The following is a 16,532-nucleotide window of genomic DNA, read 5'->3' as shown; positions in this document are numbered from 1 at the left end:
ATATATATATATATATATATATACGTATACACATCCATTGGTGTATATATGTAGGCACATATACATTTCACCTTTCATAGTGAGAATATCAATTATACAAAGGATGTGAGTTGTACAGTAAAGTAATTAAATCACGCAGTCTTGGGATAAATGCATTGAAGGTGTTCAAAGCCTAGGTAGATTTAGCAGGCCTCACTGGCTTCAACATTAAAAACTGAACAAACCACCCACAGTGTTTAACCACCACATGTCATATACCAGCACTGTATGCTGTCTTGTTTGTCACACACTAAAACCTACATACAAATATGCGCATACTAACCTTCACCAACATATATACCTCCACCCTTCACAAACAGTTGCAATATGTCCCCTGCTCTATGCACATGTATAGATGTGAATATATATGACACATGTATATTTCTCCGTATGTGTGTGGCATACACACACAAGGTCCACACTGTTGTAAGTCCCTGGACCTCACAGCTGAACTGTTGGGCCTTGCTGCAACACAAACAGGTGTCACATATGAACACACACTAACATTAGGGGGGTATATATGGCTACAAATGCTAGATAAGCATACTAGACTGCTGCAGCAGTTGCCAATGCTAAGCAAAACTTTAATATGACTATCATGCATGTATTGTTCTGTCACACCCATGTTTATATAATGTCAGCGCTAACCCCCCAACAGCCATTGGCCACACTGCTGTACAGAACACAGATAACATGGGTCAGATCTTTGACATTTAATGCTGAGCTACACATTTCACAAGTATGTCCCACTGCCCACAGGTACACAATGTATTGTCCATAGCAGTAGTTAAGCAGAACATATATGCATAAATAAGTACTGCTGCCACATATGAATGGTTCACATTATGTAGACTATACTTAAATAACATCTACTACATGCCAGTAAATACATATGTGTCACATACCTTTCCTTTGTATGATTTGGTAATATTTCTTTTTCTTTTTCCTTTTCTCTCTCTCTCTCTCTCTCTCTCTGCCTCTCTCACTGTCAGTCTCTGCAATAGAGTGATTGAGTTTGTTGGCAGAGATTGCTATCTGTTTTTGTAGGTATTTGCACATAAGCATGCGATGACCTCTGCACCAATTAGTGGCCACCACTTGCTAATTGCATGCAGCCTGCTGTGTAGTAATTGCAGAAATCACTGTCATAGCAACCCAGTACTATAAATTGCTAACTCAGGTAGGTGTGGCCCTTTCAGCTTTCCAAGATGGAGATCATCCTTCTGTGCTGTAGACATCATTGTTTAAGACAGAAGGTTGGTATAGTTCTTATATCAGAAGCCAGGGGTATAGCCAGAGATTTACATTTTGTACTCAGACCTAATGTTGCTGCTTCCAGTACCCACTTGTAAGTGTAGAAATGTGCTCACCCCTCAAAATGCTACCCCAAGATACATGGAAAGATGTACTTTCTTTTCAACTGTTACAATTAACTGCCATACAAAGCTAGTTATTGAGACGTATTCCTTTGGCACAAGAATTGTTTGTGAACTGCTATACTGTGAATATTCATTTACTCATTTCTAAACAGTTTGTGCTTTTTTTAGTGTTGACATTAGCATGAGCTGCTCAGAAAAACTGGACACATTTCAGTACTGTGAGTATGCTTACCTACATCCTTGGTAGACCCTGCACACACAGGTATATTCTACATGTGGGTAGGGGTGCAGATGTACAGAGAGCGTAAGTATTATTGTGTGGATTTTATCTTGCTGGACTTACAGGGTTGCTGTGTACATGTTAGTTTATCAAGGCAAGTAATCTGTCTGCGTAACTCCCAACTGTGGACCTATCCACATGGTAGCCAGAGAATAGCCTGCTATTTTTTGTCTGTGCACCACACATGTCTTTTCAGCAATAGAGCAATGGCATTGTTACAGTTGGTTGCTACCAGTACATGGCTACATCCATTTCTATTAAAGTGTTGTATTACTACATAAGGGTATGCTTCTGAAACTCCTTCCAAAGCTATTTGCACAGTGTGTAACAGCAGAAATGCTGATATGCCTCTGTGTTTCTGCCTCTGCCAGACCTCTCAAACACTCAGGTACATATTTGAACAGACTCAGGGAAAAGTAAGGAAAAAATCAGGGACACCTTTAAAGTGTCAGTGCCATTAAGTTGAAACATTGAGAGAATCAGAGCATATGAATTAATACACCTTTTCTGAAGTAAAAGAAGTGTCTAACTCTTAATTATTGTCATTATTCATTAAGTGTAATTCACCACCTTTCTGGCCAAAGTCAGTAGTTTTAGGAGGGATTCAGAGGGACAGAGCTAAAATTTGTGTCAAATCAGGGACATCCCTGAAAATTAGAGACAGTTGGGAGGTATGGCCTCTGCCCTAATCAGATATGCCAGTGTTTGTCCTGCTTTGATACTGTGTAGGGTTGTAAAGTGATGGTGTAACATTATTTCCTGCTAGAATGGCTGCTTCTCTTATCAAAGTCATGCGATGTAATCCCACAACAACTGTTGGTAAAGATCCACAGAACAAGTTGTGTGGTATGGCATTCCTATTTTTCCTTTATATTCACTCATTCTGATGCATGATATATTTATTTCAGCACCAACATGTATATCTACCGTGGCTTAGTGGTACTTCATGTTGTGTAGTGTGTACAAGGTCCGGAATTTGAGACTGACAGAGGTGTTTTATTTTGCTCCTGAGCAGAACAAGGGCCCTCACATACAGAGTGACTAAGACACTTTTAAGCAGTTGTAAGCAGGTTTGTGTGGGTTTACGTGAAGCTTAGCAATGCTTAGCTAAGCGCAAACAAGCGCACACTCGTGCAAACCCGCTAACTACTGCTTAATAGTGTTTACTCCTGCTAACCCCCGTGCTCATTTCTTTGAAAGAAAAGAAAAATGGGGAGATAGGAAAGTGGTGAAAAAGGGGCACAAAGAGGGAAAGACAGTATGGAAAGTAGCTCGGGATGTGCAGGACGGGTGTAGGGAAGGTCCATAGCTGCCCATTTCTTTAACAGCAACAGCTGTGCATATGGAATAAATTTGGAGTTAGATATGAAATCTTCAACCCCTGAGAGAGGGGTGAGGACAACAAAGCATGTTGTAATGCCAATTAAATTACATTTTATGTGTCCAGTGGACATGTGTGCAAAATGGGCAGCTATGTATGGGGCGTAATTTTTTTTTTCGGAGCAGATTGCCCTTTTTTTTCAGGTGAGAGTGGAATGTGGGGTAGGGGAAGTAGGTATATTTGGGGAGGTAGGTTGGGGAGGTAAACAGACAAGACAAACAAGACACATACGGGGCGGTATATGACACATATGGTGGGTGAACACCTTTGACGGGGAGGGCTGTTTGGAAATCGCAAGCCCATGAGCCCTCAGATGGAAAAAGTGTGACTGAGATCCCCACCCATGGGCAGTCACCACTGAACCTTCACAGCCCAGAGGGTGGCTGTGCTGGGGGCTGTGTAGGAGGGGGCAGGCTGACCTGGGAGTTGTGCCACTCGTGCCTCAAGCTGGCGTAGAGGTTCTGCAACAGAACGTTCAATCTCTCTACGCACCACAGCCTGGACCGTTTGACGGGTGATAGGTGGCCCTCCTCCACCCACGCTTGCATGGGAGGGCTGAGCCCAATCCCCTGCAGTGCTTCCACCCAAAGGTGGCACAGGGCCAGTGGAGGAAGAGGTCCCAGGCTGGGCACTGGGACTGCTGGTGCCAGGTGCCATGGCCAGCAGAGGTGGGACAGGTGGATCCGCTGGGACCGGCCTTCTCATAAAAACTATGTTTTGGAGGGTTTAATAAAGATATGGGTTAGTAACAGTCAACAGCATTCCCAATTAATTATAGCAGCATGCAGAAGTATTCCCATTAACCCAACACACCAGATTTTCAACAGTTGAAAAGCAAGCATAACACATGCATATATAGAACAATAGTGGACATTACAACAGCATGCAGGTTGAACTGATGGCAACAGGCCACCAATATTGTGGTATTTTAACAGGGCACATGCGTAGAAATAAATGCAATTATTTATAAACCAATAGGACATATGTCCCAACAAATGTTTTGAGATTAGACATACCGATTGAGGTGTGGAATTGCATTTTTTATGCACATACAGTAGGGTGGAAAAGGATAGCTCAATTAACAGCTTATATATCCTTCTAGTTTTCACTACATTCCTATTAACTGCAGTTATATGTCCCTTACATGTATTATTACACTACCCAATGTCCTTATATTGTGTAATTGGATTTTGCTAGATCATTATATACATGAGCTGTATCTTACATAAAAACTATCCAAGATGCAGATGTTACTGCTACATATTTTGAGGGTTGCTCACACACAGTACTGCCAAGATGGTACACTGACAGCTTTACTTTCATATAATTATCTAGATATGTTCAGATGAAAATATCAGTTATATGTTAACAGCTCCCTACATTTCTGGCAGCACACTGACATTTCTGGGGAACAAAATACCAAGCTACTCATGTGCCAGATTAACCTGTACATGCTGGGCATGAACCAACAGTTGAGGGCTGTAAATATGCATAAAAGCTACTGGCACTCCCTTCATCCATGTTATATGGGCCTACCCAAGTGTGGGTTAACACTGCTTAATACAACAGTACTATTTGTAAAATGTAACAATACAACAACATATCAAAGAAAATGACACAGACACACTCCAGGAATTATACTTTTATTAAAGGATTATTACACCTTATTTATTGGGTTAAAACACTTTTTGAAGGCTCTCTCATTTATTTTATATAACAGCATATGCAGAATAATTACTAACCTGCCTGATGACACAGCCTTTGCAACCTGTCTTCATGGGCTTGCTGATTCATAGCCTGGACACCTGCAGCAGTGAAGTAAATGCAGTGATATTAAGACATACCTATCCATAGTATAGACAAGCATAGCAATTCTTAACTACTTAATACAATGGCTACTTACTCAGTACTGGGGCATTAGGCATCGCACAGGACTCCTGAATCTACTGGTCCAGTTGATCCTCCTTACATCGCTTCAGGTCAGAGTAATGGTGCCTGACCTGCTCACCAGACCGAGGAACGCCAGTGGCACTGGTGAGATCACGAGCTAGGCTGTTACAGGCCTCTGTTTTATATTGGGTGCCCTGGTACTGGCCCTGCAGGAGTCTTTCCTCATGATTGTGGACAAGGAGCCAAACCATTACTTTGGTCTCCTCAATGCCCCAGCGTTGCGCTCAAAATTGAGTGCCTTCTCCAACACCAGCCATGCTGACTGCAGAAGGGAGTTACAACCAGTTATAGCAAGTATTCCCATCTGTGGAGCTTAAATATGCCTCATTTCCCACACTTATTTGTGATTGGTCAGTTTAGAAAAAACTCAGCTGTAGGCACACCTGCTTAGCTGATGTTAGCAATGTTTAATATTCCTTTGATAAATATTTGTCTGTTGAAAGTGCATGGTTATGAAATGCTGTCATGGCTTAGTGGTTATGTACTGTGAGTATAGTGCACAGTATCCTGAGTTTGAGCCCTGCCACTGCTTTTATTTTCCTACTGGCCAGACCTGAATGGTTAAGGTACAGTAAAGGAGGTGTGGCCGTGTTTAGCCGACTTTGCTTAACTTTGCCCAATGTTGCCCAACGTTGCTTGACATTGCTCGACGTTGCTTGACGTTGCCCGACGTTGCGCTGGTTAGCGTGGTGCACAGCTACGTGCAAATACATTGTATTTGCGCTGGTTAGCACGGTGCACAGCTACACGCAAATACACTGTGCTTGTTAACGCGCTGCTCAGCTACGAGCAATTGGTTTTAAATATGCTAAATACTGCTAAAATGTGCTTAGCAGTGCTTTATATTGCTTAAAATAAGTTACTCAGGCCTCAGAATGCATAACCATTTCACCTTCATATATATATAATTCGTTCACTACTACATATAACATTTGAATGCTTTTTACAAAACTTATACATGATAAATGTCAGGAAATATTTTTGTATACAGATTTCCAACACAAAATGGAATGTGCAGTAGTGGGACTCGAACCAAGAATGCCTCCTCTTTGTGTGAAGGCTCTAACCACTATGCTATCACTATTTTGCTTAATTTGCATATTTTTTTCTTATTATCCTCTTCGGTGTCTAAGCTGCTAACTGTAGCTAAGCAATGGACAATCTCGCTCAAACATGTGCTAATACGGGCAGCTATATCGGAAATAAAACAAAAACAAAATTTCTTTTAATTTTTAAATTTGTACGAGGTTTAACATATGGGGGAGTGTAGTGTTACAATGTACGCATGTGAGCGGACTCGCTCATGTAACTCAACATTTCTTGGGTTTTGTCAGTGCAGGGGTGTGGATTTTTGTACTGCTCCGCAATCCGACACACCCCCTACACTCGTCCACGCTCCATGTAAGCTTTAGAGTTGAGGCAGCGCGCCCTCATTAATATGCATGATGCGCTGCCATTATACTCGTAGACTGGCATTTCCGTGTAAGACTAATCTAGTCTTACACGGAAGATTAGTAAATCCTGGGGAGTGTTATTCAATAATTGATAGGGCCATGCTTCACTGCTCACCTATGAGAAATTAACTGTAGTTAGTGTTATATTTCATTGTACACATGGGATAGGTACATTCTGGCTAGTATTACCTCAGTAAATGGTGCAAATCATACTCTTTGTGACTATTTTATAGATAGATGGCAGACAGATATTTATAGTTAATTTCATCTAATTTCATTTTCATCTAATTGCAAATCATAGAGCAAATAATTGAAAACACATTTCATTTAAATACATTTGGCTGAATTGCAATTCATAGGAAATAGTATTAGACTATAGACCACCATTGATGGTCGGGTTTAAGATCTTTAGATTGTAGGACTTACAAGGCATATTATTCTAAAATACTATTTGTACTTAGAAAATGTCCACCCTTATGTTTTACCTCCATCTCTAGGAGCATGTGCTTGTACAACAGCAGTGATTCACTGTATATGGTGTTTTCTCCTTTCTCTGCAGTTGTGTGATACAGGGGTTAGTATTTTTAGTATATTTAAGTAAGAGGGCTTTTTTGCTGCAGTGGTGGTGCTGCGGTAGCATTGTCGCCTCACAGTAAGACGCTGTCTGGTTCCATTCTCAGCTAGAGCGTCTTCTGTGTGGAGACGTGTGTGAATGGGCGTACCTTCATTGAAGGTTGTGCGTCAAAGCTGGCAACTCGGCATGTAAAAATCTACTGCCAATCATTAGCGGACCGGAGTTCCGCTGTGGCGACCCCTAACCGGGAAAAGCTGCAAGACACAACAACATTTAAGTAAGAGGGCTTGTTTCAAATAAAATGAGTTTTGAATATTTTTTTTCAGTAATTTGTGATTGGATAAAAAGACAATTAGTTGAAACGTCTTACACATAGACAGAGTGAAACGTTATTGTTCATCCATGCATACTTCATTCTGCATTCATTTACATCTCATTTAGAAAGTGGGATATGAGGCTGGAGTATCATTCAACATTTCTTGTGGTGGAAGCAATATATGTGTGTTGCCTACACTGAGTAGCATATGAAGTAGATGTCAATGTTCATGTGTAGTGCATAGGAATCTTACACTTTTGTTACAATAGATTTTGTGAAATACAGTTCTGGAGATAACAGCACAGATTGTGTTGCTATGTTATGTTATGTTTAGCAACATATTAGATGCATAGCTTGCTCAGGCTCATGGTCAATATTTTTTTATATTGTACTATGTGTATCAGGCCATGCTACTATCCAGTTCTGGTTATTTATCTTGGTGTACTGTTTTAACATTTGTGAATCATGATCAGTATAACCTCTATGATGCACTGTTGCTTTCCGCCTCTCTTTCTTGGTGGAACAGCCTTGCTGAAGTCTTGATTGCAAACTAATATCACGATGATTATGCTATTTCAGTGGGGTGGTAGGGGATTGGGGAGCAAACTGATAGAAAGACAAAAGAAGGTCAGCAGAAAAAAATGGGTAAACAAAGACAACAAAACAAGAAAGTACAGTAATCATTTAGGAAGGCAGAAGAAAGATGGGTAGTAATTTGTGTTTCATGTACTTGTCAGTGCTGAATGTTGTCTTGTACTAGAGCTGAATTGCAGCAACAGTGCTGAAAATGTGTGCTCAATAAAATGAGAACGTATGAAGGATGTGGCAAGGGAAATTAAGATTGCAATATATTTAAAATGTTATGAATCTAAGTGGCAGGCAATATGTATTTTTATATTGATCCAGTTTTTCACATTTCCAAGAATATGTGACATTAACTGTTATGTTTTGTAAAGCAAAGCACAAATCAGTCTTAGTAAGCCAATGCACTGATCACTGCAAAATGATGAGCAAACTGGTCTCAGCCTACACCCTAGGCAATGCTACCATCTTCCTCTCTATTGTTTTAAAGGGACCAAAGAAAATTATGTGCCAGTGAAGCACAGACTACTATGAAAAGTCAAGCAGTTAAACAGAGCTACTCAAAAAAATTAGACAACAAAGAGTCACTACTATTCAAAAATGTGCAAACTGATTGAACAGCCCAATCAGTATGCCCATTGTGAATCAAGCATATAGCAGTATAAAGACATATTGACACTAAAGTATTGTTGAGTGGATGGATTTTCTATTCTGGTGTGCTCAGAAAGGCCATCCTTAACAGATTTTATGAGTGACAGGGCAAAATATGAGAAAAATTAGCTATGTTCCACAAACATCTGCACATTTGAAATGTATTGTTATCAGTACTATGATCAGAGCTTCCCTGTGCCTGTCTTGGAAACCTGTGACCCCATGACCTTGGATTGCTTGACCCTCTTCAAGGGCAACCTTGATGATTGGATGGGAAACCACAAATTTGTCCCAGGGGTTCCACCTGTGTCCCTCATTGACAGGGGCAACAGGTGTTCACTGAGGTTTATTTTTTGGGGATAAACTCTTGGCTAGGCTTGTAATGGTCCCAGGGCCATTAGCCTAGTAACCTTCTATGATCCTATGAAAACATCTGTGGATCTACAAAGCTGATTAATTTTGTTTTTGCACTTGCTCCTACGATCTCACTGCTATTTAACACTTATGTACTGCATTTATTGATTTTGTTGAATTTATCACTGTTTTTCAGCCTGCACTTGTTAACAAAACACCATCTGTTTGTTACTGTACTGATTTGGGGTCATTTTAACAATATTTTGGTGTTTCCTAACCTTCTCTTATACTGCAAAAACTGTTCTGAGTTTTTCAAAGTTCAACTGAGTTTGCCAAAATATGTCTAAGTTTTGCAAAGTTTTTTGTTGAGTTTGCAGAATTACTCCTATGTTTTTGTACTTTTTTCTGCATTTGTGAACATTTCTCAGGGTTTATGAACTTATTTTCAAGGATTCATGACAATGCAGGAATTCTGCCTTTTGTTGTAAAGCATTTCTTACTGCATTTGAGCTCAAAACCAGTTTGTGTTACATTAAGAGGGTTTTTCTGCAGTCTGGTGGGAGCAGAGGGCTGATACAACCCATCTGAGTTGGGAATTGCTGGTGGAAAGCTTATTGTGTGTTTATCTGATTGGGAAGAGGGATTAACTGTGTAAAAGTATTTGACCCTTCTGGTATAAGAGGTTTGCTTATATATCCATGCCTTGTACATAAACACACTTCTCTAGTTTAAAATCATCTATAGGGAACACTCCCCATTATCTACTACTGTTCATAGCTGCTCAAAGAGCTGCCAGTTTGCACAGATGGCAGCATCAGTGCAAGTCATCTAATATTATACTTCTAAATACTCTCACTTAGACCTTTAAATGACTCTCCCCTACTTCTTCCCATCTACTAAGGATCTGGTATAATTGATAGGCACTTCCGTTTCAACTCTGTTTCTGGCCTGGAGGATTTGGGCATCTTGAGGCAGTATGGTAACTGCCTCATGCTCACTGACAACCATTTAATTTTAGAAGAGACAAACACAGTGTGTGAGAGACAGATACACATTGTCATCGAAGGCAAAGCTCTCACATACACACATGAAAAATGCAAACCAGGTTTTCAACGTTACGCTCAAAACACTTACTACCACCACAAAGGAACAAATGCATAGACCCACATATGTGGAGGTACTCACTTGTAATCTACCCAAATCTCCAAGACCACCTAAAAGCATCCCTCAGTGGCCCTGTGCACACTCAAAAAAGACAGCACGTCACACAACACATACAGTAACTCTGTAAATCATAGTAGCCTCACTTCCAAGCCCATAATGCAATACACCACAAAGTCAAACATTTTAATTATTGGGGATTCCATTGTAAGGCATACTGATGTCCCCTTTACCAGACTAAACAAGGAGGAGATCACAGTGAGCTGTCTGTCTGGAGCCAGGATCCGACACATTACACATGCACTCAGGTCACTGGATCATAAGTACCAGTATGAAACAGTTAATAGTCCATATGGGCATAAAGATCCTAAGAAGCATTTCACTGGAGTATATGAAGAGAGGCATGATGGAGCTCTCCAAATATGTGCCCCAGGTGGGTTTGAATCTAGCCTTGAGTAGCATCCTACCTTCACCAATGATGAGGCCACAGTACCAGCAAAAAATGACTGACTTCAACAATTAGCTTAGTTACTGGTGTCACAGGGTATCCAATACTTGTCAGCCTGGAGAGACATGATCGACAAAACATGATGTTTTGCCATTGATGGTTTGCCCTTGTCACCACTTGGTTTCTGGATACTGGCAAAAACTTTATCTATCCCCTACAGTGCCTTTTTTAAGCCGTGCCAAGTTGATAAACCCCCCAATGCAACAAAAATCACTGACAACTACCTGAAGTTATCGCTGTTCAATCCTAGGAGTTTAAAGAAAAAAATGCATTCCCTGGAAGCACTCCTCTCCCAAGAAAATGCAGACATATGTGCAATCACAGAAACATGTTTCAGAACCATGCAAAGCACCCTGGCTATCAAAGGCTACAATGCCTTTCATACATTTCAATCCCCCTCAACTCAGGAGAAAACAAAGGGAGGAGGTGTTTCAATAGTCATAAAGGACAAGTACACTGCTAGACTGTTCTAGCAACATGGCTCACTTGTGCTGCTCCATGACCAACTAACCATAGGTGCCACCCCCTGTCATATCCTTTCTAGCTACAGATCCCCTAACATGAGTCTGGAAAACTACACCTCCTACTTAAATCTACTGGAATCTCTTAACATTCAGCCTAACACCATATTTATGGGTGACTTCAACTACCCTCCTTAAACTGGAAGACTTATACAACCTATAATTCACTTTCTCATAGGTTTTTGGACTTCATCAACACAAACACCCTAGAGCAACTAGTTAGCTCCTCAACTAGAAGTACAAATATCCTAGACCTAGAACTCAAGAATATGCAGGGATGCTGCTTCTTCCTATGCATTAACTCCTCCCTGGTAAGATCTGACCACACATTGATCTCGTTTAGTATTAAAACTAACCTAGAACCCCCATCAAACTACAAATCTGTTAAGAACTTTACTAAGGCCAATTACCTCAAAATAAGTGACAGCTTATTAAATTTCCAAGCCTCTCTGAAACTGGATGACACTGAGGCCTACTCTGAGCTGTATGCAAAAACACTGTACAACCACATTCATAGCTGCATAGAGGAGGCAGTACCTGTCCAAGTCAAACCTATGATTACTGGAAAAATAAACCAACCTGCTGGACCCCAGCATAAATAGGCTATTCAACAAAAAGGAAAAAAAATCCTTTCCAAGGACAAGAAACAGGAAAAACAGTTCAAAAAGACACTAGCCAGTCTAAACACACAAATTAGAGAGCTGGTCATATCTACCAAAGCAAACTACAAGGCAAAGATAGCCTCCCAGGTGAAAGATAACCATAAGGCTTTTTAATTATATTGGTAACCTCAGGGGAAATGCTGAGCAATGTGTTGAGTTAATCATGAACAGCAACACTTACACCCAGCCTGAAACTATAGCAAACCTGCTGGCTGACAAGTTCAGTTCAAACTTCCCACATCACCTCCTACCACACCCAAATAAATACCTGCAACCATCTCCTCACCAATCATTATGAGGGAACAGGTCCTTACTGCTCTCGATAAAGTCAAAGACACAGTCTCCATGGGTCCTGACAACATTCCAGGATGCTTTTTAAATAGCTTAAAACAGAATCCATCAGAGCCAATTGAAACCCTGTTTAACCACAGCCTCTGGATGGGCTTTGTCCCAGAGAAATAGAGGACTGCAGTAGTCATCCCTCTGCACAAGAGAGACCCATAAGTTTGACCAGTCTTATCTGCAAGGCCATGGAGAGAATTATCATGGACCTGATCAATAAAGACATAGGAACTCTCCAAACACTGGACCAGACCCAGTTTGGCTTTGTCAAAGGGAGATCTTGCCTGCTCAGTCTGGTTGATGTCTTTGAGAAAGTCACCAGGGCCATTATGATGCTAAAACGATACACACCTCTTATCTAGACCTGGCCAAAGCTTTCAATACAATCCCTCACTCAGGAATCATAGATAAACTTACTGAGTCAGGCAGAAACCCCTACATTGTCATATGGATAGCCAAGTAGCTCACTGACAGGACACATGTCATCCAGACAGGTGAAAAAAACTTCCAATAAGAAATCTGTTACTAGCAGTATATGGCTCAGTGTTGGGACCTCTCCTGTTTGAGATATACTTTTCTGAAGTGAAAGCTAATGTTGGCTGCCTCTGGCTCACCAAGTTCACCAACCACTGTAAGCTGGGAGCAATCACTGAATCCCCAAATGATGTTGACATCCTATAAACAGGCCTAAAAATGACAAAAGACTGATTCCAAAACCATGGTCTGAGACTAAATGCTAAAAATGTGTAATCATACCCTTCAGTAAATCAGATGTCCGTGCAAATTATAATATTGATAGCACACCCCCAAAAGTAGACCCAGTGGTGAGGGAGCTAGGAACACAGGCAGTAACCTTAACTTTGACCACCGCTAGCTATAATAGTGAGAAAATCCTTCCTTGTGGCTCAACTTATAAGTAAAGGCATGGTATTAAGATCAAACAAAGTCACAGAGCTATTATATTCAGCCCTTATCAGGCCCACAATTGAATACAATGCTCTCTTCTGCATGTACCTAACCAGGCAATTTCACCATTTGGAGTGGTCACAGAGATTTCTCACTAAAAAAATACAAAGTGTAAGACACATGTCTTATGCAGACCAGCTAAAGGCCCTATCCCTTTAATCTGTCTCATATTGTTTATTGAGAGGGGATTTATGCTTGACTTGTTACAAGACATTCTCTGACCATCCCTGATGAAAGTGTTATATATTTGCAAAAAATATTATGTGACGGTTACTTGTTCCATGGACTTGACCCTTATCTGTGACACTAAGAGAAATTGCTGGAGAGACAGATTCATATCCCAAGGGGTACCTCATTTCATCTATGCAATAAACTTTCCATCTTTGTAAATCAAAGCCCATCCTTCACTCTAAAAGATTTTGGATAAATGGATGGGGAACCATAAATTCACTCCCAGAGTACTGCCCACGCCCCTTTTGAACAGAGGTGGTCTGTAAATGATTAAGGGCTCCAACACCCAAAGATCCACTACCCAGATACTACCCCATCCCATATCTGGGGAATTAAGATATAATATTGTTGTATCCTGGGTATTATTGGCCAGGCTTGTAGAAACTGTTGTGCCATTAGCGTAGTAATCACTTATGAACCTATGGTAACAATCTATCTCAAGTGTGCAGAGTTTTGCAGAATATCCTTGGTTTTCCTCATATTTTTGCCCTGTCCTTCATTAAAATGTTTAATTTTCTAGTAAATCACTGAGAATTTCTGTTAGTCAGTGATGTCTAACATTAGAGTTTCATACTTCTGACTATTTTTGTTTTTATAGAGAGAGAGAGAGAGAGAGAAAACACTATGGAGATGGGAGATGTTCTCTTCTCCATCACGTCCCTGCACTGCATGATGTACTATGCATGTGTGAGGATGTAAGTGTCACATTACTTTGTATGTATGAGGATGCAAGTACTACATTACTTTGTATGTGTGAGGATGTAAGTACCACATTACGTTGTATGTGTGAGGATGTAAGTACCACATGCATGCACAGTACATCAGGATGCAAGGAATAAAGTAGAAGAGCACTAAAGTTCAATCATACAATGACATTATTTGAGTAATTTCTTTCTTACATAATATTATTGCATAATAGCAATAACCCACTCCTGAGTTTAGGCATCATAAGATATACCCACAGTTGCCATTGTTTGATTAGTCCAGCTTCATCTTTGTGATCAAACCATATCAAACATGGGTAAATCCTGGGATACCAACACCAAGTCATGGGTTATTGCTGAAATATACAGCAGCGATAATTAGTGGAGTGTTACACTGGATACCTTGAAACTGTGTAAACTTCTTTTTTCTGAAGCCAGTCAAAACTGTTATCTTGCTGTGCTAAACATACAAACACATCTCTTTTCAAAGTCATTGTTTATATTAAAGGCAGTCCTGTAGCATGGCAGAATGTCAGCGTCTGCATTTGAGTACTTTCAGAAAGAAATGTTTTATTTTGGCATTTAAAAAGACTGCAGACCTATTTTGTAACTACCTTTCACTACATTGTTTCATGACATGTTAAATTTCTTGCCTGGGAAGCCATGAGAATACATCACCAGAGAGAAATGCAGTTTGGGGACTCTGTGCTGGTGAGAAAAGGTGCTTCATAGAAACAGCAACAGTGGATACAAAAGTGGCATGCTGAAGAAGCACACAGTGTGCCAGTGGCATCTATGAATGGCAAGCTGTTGTTATGGCAATCAGGTGGGCATCTAACCATCATGACAGACACTGCTTTAATTGTACAAAGTGGATATTTAAAAATATATATAGCTAGATCTATATAACTACATATCTATATCTATCTATATATCTATCTATCTATATCTATCTATCTATATATATATATATATATATATATATATATATATACACACACAAATACGAGCATACACTGTGTTATAGTAATGATGCTGTTGATGCACTCAGTGGGTTTTATATGTTTCTAAATTACATCCATTTTCTCCATACAGTTTAACTCCTTCACAAATCTAGCCCATGTAGCTACTGAAAATTTCCTTGAAATGTATCCTACATGCTTCATTGCAGAACATTTATGAATATGATAATTTCATGGTATACAATACTAGATATTAAATAGATCTTACTGTTCTTTAAGTAAACAATACGAGTGTGCATTTTCTAATTCATGCTTTAACTCTGCATTCACACTGAATTCCTTACACCATGATAAGCATGTGAAAATTCAAACAATCTAATTTCAAAGAATCATTTGCAGTAGCAACTATTTGGAAATATATTCTGTATTTCTTACTCTTACATTCACACAAACACTTTTTAGTACTTTACCTTTAAAAGATATGGGAATACGAGTTTTTGGTACTCGAATTTTACAAGACAAAAGAATAAGTCAGCTGTTTCACAATGACAGCTTCTGGTTGCACTGATCAGATGAACAGATTTGCACAGCAGTGCTACGTACTATTTATAGTCATGTAGGCTCTCTAAAGGAAAACATCTCATTACCCAGGCATTTGTATGACTACAAATTGCTCCCTGAAGAAAATACCAAATAGTCTGAGCTTGGAAGCACTATACAGCAGAGCACCTACCACTCATGCTATAGTCCAGGTAACAAAAGGAACAGATACAGGCACCGACCTGACCCTTCCATCCCTGGACACAAATGCATGTACACACACACACACACACACACACACACACACACACACACACACACACACACACCAGCACTCACAACAACCATTCAAACCATAACCCTGCACAGACATGTGCACAACTTATTGCAGTGTTCACACACACTGGCATGCACACACAGGTACTCTTTCAGTCACACATAGCACTGCTTATCCTCATCAGTTATCTATACAAGGTAAAGCAAATTTAACTCATCCTGCACAGATTCCCACTATTTGAAAAGCATAAGTGCAAGTTACTAAAATGTGGCGTATAGTTAATGGTTTTGGGGCCCTACCCTGACCCACACTGGGGTAATTTATGTATCTATGAATCCTAAAATATTTAAGTACTGTAAGTGGGAAGTCTGCTGAGAAAGTCATTTATACAGACCCCTCCCATAGAGTACTGCATTTGCATGTGGCACTTTGAACCTTGCTGCCTATGGTGCACAGTGACAATCCTAGGCACCAGGGGAGCTGCGAATTGGGATAGTTTTGCAATGTATGCAATATATTTTTCACTTACCTTACATATTTTACAAATATTAATGAATACTCCTTATATTATACTCTTTTACATTTCCTATACAATTACTGAATGTCATTTATTGTGCTAGTATCTAACACTGTGCACATTTACAGCACAAATAATGTTCATAGACAATTTCAGTGACTATAGTCTTAACGTGCAGTCT

The sequence above is a fragment of the Protopterus annectens genome, chromosome 3.part1, assembly GCF_019279795.1.
Source record: "Protopterus annectens isolate FY-2018-M chromosome 3.part1, PAN1.0, whole genome shotgun sequence".
NCBI lineage: Eukaryota > Metazoa > Chordata > Ceratodontiformes > Protopteridae > Protopterus > Protopterus annectens.
Note: the sequence above shows the minus strand (reverse complement) of the source record.